Source organism: Chamaea fasciata, unplaced genomic scaffold (assembly GCF_029207755.1).
Source record: "Chamaea fasciata isolate MVZ Bird 193981 ecotype frontalis unplaced genomic scaffold, bChaFas1.0.hap1 SCAF_4, whole genome shotgun sequence".
Classification (NCBI taxonomy): domain Eukaryota; kingdom Metazoa; phylum Chordata; class Aves; order Passeriformes; family Sylviidae; genus Chamaea; species Chamaea fasciata.
Genome location: NW_027094089.1, coordinates 17,733,025 through 17,739,739, shown reverse-complemented (window position 1 = coordinate 17,739,739; position 6,715 = coordinate 17,733,025).

The following is a 6,715-nucleotide window of genomic DNA, read 5'->3' as shown; positions in this document are numbered from 1 at the left end:
AATAAGCTCAAGAAGAGCTGAGCCCAGGTGCTGTTTGCCAAGGCCAAGACCTAATGAGCATTTCTCAAATGGCAGTGCAGCCTTGATAAGGCAGGGGTGTGCCTTTGAGTTTAGGTCTCTTCACTAAGGGATTTAGGACCTGGTGTTGCCTCTTTCTGTGCATACATACAGTGCTGGTATAACTGGATCTGTTGCAGGTAAATTTCCCTAAGGATTGTGTCATACAAAGCACTATCAGAGCGTCTCATGAATCTGTGGGTTTTACGGCTTTGGATCATCTGATAATGGGGAAAATTGTAGAGGTAATGCAATGCCTTGCCTCCTCAGGTGGGATTGAACTTGCAGGCTAGGACTGCAGTTTGGGCAATCAAATGCATTTAGGCACCATTTGAAATGCTCCACAGTATCTGAAAAATCTGTGTGTGGCTGTCAGGGCTGACACAGGAGCTACAGCAAACCCCAAGGAGCAGCTGCACACGGCATTTTGAAGGCAGCATTCAGCAGACTTGAGTGCTACATCAACTCTGCTTGGGGTCCCATACTGTCTTCAACACTACGTGCCTTAAAACTGATCTTCACTCACAAAACTGACAGGGTTTGGATGTCCAAATCTCAGTGGTGGGGTGTGCAGTCTATGCTTCATTTATTTCTCTGGTCTTGGGAGAAGTGAAGAGTGTGTCTTTCTCAAAGCCCCAGCTTCACCTTCATTTTCATCTTTATTTGCAACCTTTTTTTATGCCCTGCAATCTAGAGTGAGGTGGCCCTCATAATGAGGTTTTCCATGAACCAGTGAATGTAATTTTGGCATTCCTCATATTGAGATACAGACATTTTAAAGCCCTCCTTAAGACCATGCAGAGTTCTGGAACCAAGCTGTACTCCTTAACCTTTCCCTCTATGTTCATGCAAAAGTTAAAAAATAAAGATGACAAAAACTTTCTTGAAAAACATTACATTAGGGTTTTTTCTCTTATATGTAACTGCCCTATTTTTAAAATAAACTTATAATCCCTGTTTTAAATATCTGCCTTTCTTCTTTCACATTCGTTTTTATTTTCATTCTGTATCCACCTGATTATCATTTCCATACATTTCATATCACTGGGGCTGGAATTTCCCATGTCTTATCTGTATAGCATTTTTTTATTATTTTCTCATTATACTGCATGATGAAGTTGTTATGTAAAATTCTTTTAATCTGTTTCCATAAAACCTAATGTCTCTGGGGCAGGCTCATTAAAATCTTGTGGTTTCCCAGATGATTGCTTGGGGCCTAAAAAGATACACAAGCACAAGTGATTTCTCAGTGCATCATCCGTATCAGGTATGTTTGTAATGTCCCATGTTTGAAGAAACAGGGCAGACTGATTACAGACCACATTTGGGGGGGGGGGTATTGTTTGCATACATGTGTGTCACTGATAAGTTAAGAAACTTTTTATTTGGGATATTCCTGTTGTAAAATTTTGATTTCATACAGCCAGAATATCTGTAGCCTGATCTCCTGATTTGCTGAAACCAGTGACTTTTTGGTTGGTATAGCAGAGTGAGGGCCTATCTGCGAAAATGTATTAATTATCATACATTATCTTGGAGAGAGCTGCCTGCCAGGAAGTTTTTTATCCCCACAACCAAGATGTTTGTTAGTGAGTGAGAAATCCTGGTCCATATCCTTTTGGGATGAGTTGGTAAAGGCATGACATAGAACCATAGAAAGAATTGTTAAGGTTGAAAAGATCCTCCAAATCACAAATTCCAACTTTCACACCACCACCACCACACATTTATCACCAATGTTGCTCTCAGGTGCCACATACACATGTTTTTTGAACACCTCCAGCTATGATGACTCCACCACTTCCCTGGGCAGCCTGTTCCAGGGCTTTACAACACTTTCCAGGGAAAAAGCTTTTCCCTATATCTAATCTAATAGTCTCTCCTGGCATGATGTGAGGCAATTTGTCCTTGCCCTGTCACTTGTTGCTTGGGAGAAGGGATTGACCCAGCCAGGCAACACCCTCCTGTCAGGGAGTCGTAGAGAGGGAGAAGGTCCCTCCTGAGTCCCCTTGTCCCCAGACTAAACAACCCAGCTCCCTCAGCTTCTCCTCATCAAACTTGTGCTCCAGACTCTTCCCTTCTCTGCTTCCTTCTCTGGAAATGCTCTAGCACCTCAATGCCTTGCTTGTAATTGGAGGTCCAAAACTGATCACAGGATTTGAGTCACAAGTCATGGAAAAGTTGAATTATCCCTTGCAAGGTCATTCAGGTGACTTGACACTTTCTACATTCTTCTTTCCAATCTGTGCATCTGAGGACAAGCAGTAACAAGATCATTTGTCTTGTGGCATACACAGCTCCAGACATGGACCAACAGTGGCTGACACTGGTTTCAGAGCTACCCCATCACAGGTGAAACCACGTGGGAGGTAGCTGTGTGAGCACTTCCATGCCACACAGGACAGTTCCTTTTGCTCTGGATCCTGGAGGCGAGCATGGCACCCTATACCCAGCCTGCTCACGGGACCTGAGCCCATGTCTCTACATGGTGCTGTGTCACAAGCTCTTCCAGCTGGTGCTGAGCTAACCCAGGCACCTCCATGCTGGGTGCTCTGGAGTTTTGCTCGGATCTCTACCTCTGTCATTTACTGTTTGCTGTTCCTGGATATTTATCTGATGTTTGCTGTAATATTTGAACACAGAATCACAGAATGGTTTGAGTTGAAGGGACCTTGGAGATTATTTCATTCCAACTTCCCTGCCATGGGCAGGCGTATCTTCCACTAGACCAGGTTGCTCAGAGCTTCATCCAGTCTGGTCTTGAATTCTTGCAGGCATGGGGCATCCACAACTTCTCTGAACATGTTCCAGTGGCTCACCACCCTCACAGTAAAGATTTCTTTTGTAATATCTTATCTAAACCTACTCTCTTTCAGTTTGAGACATCCACATCTACAACTTGTCAAACAGGCCTGCCTTGCCTGGAGCAATGGATACATTTCCTCATTAACGTTTGAGAGAATGAAAGAACAACCAGACAAATCCAACAACAGATTTTGCTTTCTGGAAGTGACTGATGATTAAAAAATGCCCAGACCAGGGCATGCACAGGCTTTAAGCAAACATGATCTTCTTAGTGCTATCTGTCGCACTCTTTTGGGAACACCTTTGTTTTATGATGCTTATCCCCCAGTGAATAATATTGGACTGGAAAGGGATGGGAAAGATGAGCATCATTTGGAAAGCTGGGATGATGTCTCCTCGTGCTGCAGGGCGTGGGTTTTTGGGTTCTTCCTTATGCAATATGTTATGCTTCACATTAAGGCCTGAAAAGAGGAGACAGAAAGTGGTGCTGAAAAGCACATAACAGCTGGGCTCACTGGGAATGATGCATGCACACTCAGGAAAAGTCCTGCAATGGAAAAGGATGGCATTGATGGAGTAGCATCACACTACTGAGAGATGGAATGCCAAAAATTTTAAGGAGGGTTCAGTCAGTTCCAGATCACTTCAGCTTAAGAAAAAGTGGTAAATGAGGTTGTCTGGATCTTCACAGTTCAAAGATCTCCAGTATAAACAGACAGTCTACATCTGTGTAAAGGTTCAAAGAAATGCCTGCTTTCAAATATTTCCCACCATGCGGAGAGTTTGTAGCCACAGCATAGCCTTTTGTCTCAAGCCTAGTGGTAACAATTTATTTTTCTTGATTTGGCTGCATCTTTCCATTTCTAAGGCAGGTCTTACTCACTTGGGACTGCTGCTTTTCATGATAAAATCTTGTTTCCTGTCAGTGGGACTTGGTTAGTAATTGACTGAAGACAAAGAGAGGGTGTAAAACAGAGTGATATTTTTCAGAAAAAATGCAATCCAGGGCAAAAATTAATACCTTTGCCAATTCACATCTCCTGTTTCCATGTATGTAGTCTGTTTTAAGGAGGCTTTCCAGGCCAGAGGTGTGCTGATAGGTGCGGTGGATAGGGAGGGAGGGAGGGAGGAGATGAGTGGCTGAATGGATCTTTTATTCCAAAATCCCCCAGATCAGCTTAACACCTGCATTCTATCAATGCCTTATCGCCAGATTGTCTTTGGCTAGCTCCTTTTCTCCCCCCACAAAATTAGGCCTTTAAAAGTACTTTATAGGTTTCCATTGCTTTCACTAGTTCCTTCACAAATTCTAGTGTGATGTAAATGGCTGCCACTTGTCTACTGCCTTACCAGGACCCAGGACCTTCATCATCACTCCAGCTATATGGGAGGGAAGACTTTTCTTGCAGAAAGCAGGAAAAAAATAAAGCCACCTAAACACATTAAATCAAGTTGCCGGGGGCTTGGGGTCAGGCAACTTTTTCAAGGAACAAGAGCAGATCCAGGTTACTTGAGAGCCCACTTAGACATAATTCCTGAAAGACTGAATTTCTATTCCATTTTTAGAGTCCTAATCACTGCCATGAACAATAAATATAATGTGTCCATATTAATATTGCATTAAAAGACTTCATCTTACGTATTCATTGGGTTTTTCTGATACCAGACCATGGCAGCACTAACTTTGGCCTAATGCACCAGTTAAAACTGGCAAACTGGTCTGCCTCAGCTGCCAGTTAGCAACTCTCTCAGCAAACGAACTCTGCTGCTGGTAAAGTTGCACATTGGAGCAGTTCACCGAAGAGGAGGTCGAAATATAGATGTCTAATAAGAAGTGTGAATATCAAATTAAGGATGTACTTTCTACATCATCCACCAATGGATTAAACAGGTGCTGTTTTCTTCAATGCTCAAAGGTGATATTGCTGATGACTCATTCTGAAACAGGGAATTCATTGAACACATTAACATGAATGCAAATTTATCTTCCTTCAGGATATTTGAAAAGCAGTTGGATTCCCTGGCAATTATTTGAACTGAAAAGATAACTACTGGCCAGGGTGCCAACAATTCATCAACGTTAATGGCATAAATGGTAAAGTGTCAAAGGTAAAATAAAATGTTCCTTGCACTCCTTTAAATGTCTTGATCTCTTGAACGATGAAGTTTCATGATTTGATAGTATTCAGCAATTTGATTCTGTGTATTTTCTCGAAAGTGTTGCTGCACAGGTATAATAACATGTAAACTACCATCTTTCTAGCCATAGAAGAAAGCATTTAAGCAGCAGTTTCATTTTATTACATTCGTATTATTTCTAGCCTTCAACTTCTCTTCCCTGGTTCACAAATTCTTTGCCAACAGGAGCTCTCACCTTAAGGGACTGACCTGACTGGCTGGAAACTAAACCCTGAAGAATATTTTTATGTAAGGCAGGTTCAGCACTGACTGGAAGAGGGAGGAAGCCCCTGTCTGGGGAGAGGTGCAAGGAGAGGGTGCAGTGCAGCCACCTGGGAGCTGGTATTGGCACCATGTCAAGTTTTCCATGGGAAATTAATGTGTGAAAATTGGCAACTTATTACAGGATTGCTGCTCTTCCAGACACATGGTAACTTCCTTGCTGACAAACTCTTGATTCTGTGATTCCCATGAAGCCATGGGTGTGACTTTGCTCTCTTGAACCATATGGGTGCCACCAGCCTTCCCTCTCCAGGTCCTGTTTCTGGGTCTGACCCCAAATCAGCAGTAGGTGGGGAGAAGCAATAAAATCCCCTCCTTTCTAGCCTAGATTATTTGGTGAAGCACTTGGGGGAAACACAGCTGAGAGGGTGCCTTGGGAAGCTCTGTATCAGGAGTGGCAGTTAGATTTATACTGACCTACCACCACCTGGCTGGTTTATTAATTTGTGCAATCACAGCTAACACAAATGACTGTCAAATTCACCTGGTCTAGCAGAAGATGAGAGGGGATTGGAACTAGATGGTCCTTAAAACCCCTTTCAACCCAAACTATTTTGTGAATCTGTGAAAACTTCCTCAACTTATAGTCAACAAGCACATGGTGAAAATCCTCCTGCTCTCACCCTTTGGGAGAGGTGGACTAACCCTTGCATGGAGTGGTTAGAGTTGCTTGTTTCCTCGCCTGGTTAACCAGACTGCCAGTTTTTGCCAATCTCTACTCTGGAGAGCAAGGAATCAGGTCAGAAAACCAGTGGGTTTGAGTCTTCTTCTATAACTTTTTTTATGGGCTGGATGACTTCACCGTTGAAATGTCATAACATGTTGTTGTTCTGTCTTCTTGCATCATGGTTAAATGGAGATAAGGAGACATCTTTGCTCTACTGCTCCCACAGAACCTGTGCCTGGGCTTTTGGAACACTGTTAAACTGGTCCTTTTACTGGAGGTATTAGTGCTGTTGGAAGCATACAAAGTCCTGAAGTCACAGACAGCCCCAATGTTAGCATAGCCCAAATGTTAGCCCAGTGAGGCTAGGAAGTTAGGATAGTCTTCTAAAGAGAAGAAGAAACGGAGACACATTGTGGTTAAAAACGGCCATGGTGATGGTTCCTCCAGCCTTCTTCAGGAGTTCTGTCCTGGTTGTGTGGGCAAGGGGTGTCAGCCCTGCTGTGGTTGCCAGTACTTTGGGTGACCCTTTGGATGCAGCTGAGCACCCCAGCCTAGTGTGCAGGGCTTCATCCTGACCACCAGTTTGTCTGCCATTGCAGAAAGGGTTTTGCTGGCTTCAGGCTGCTGGGAGGGGAGCCCTTGTGTGCGTGACTGTCTGCCCTTGTGCTGCAGTGACTGTGAGGGACAAGGGCTGGCAGCCACTGTGTGCTTGCCTGTTTCCAGAGC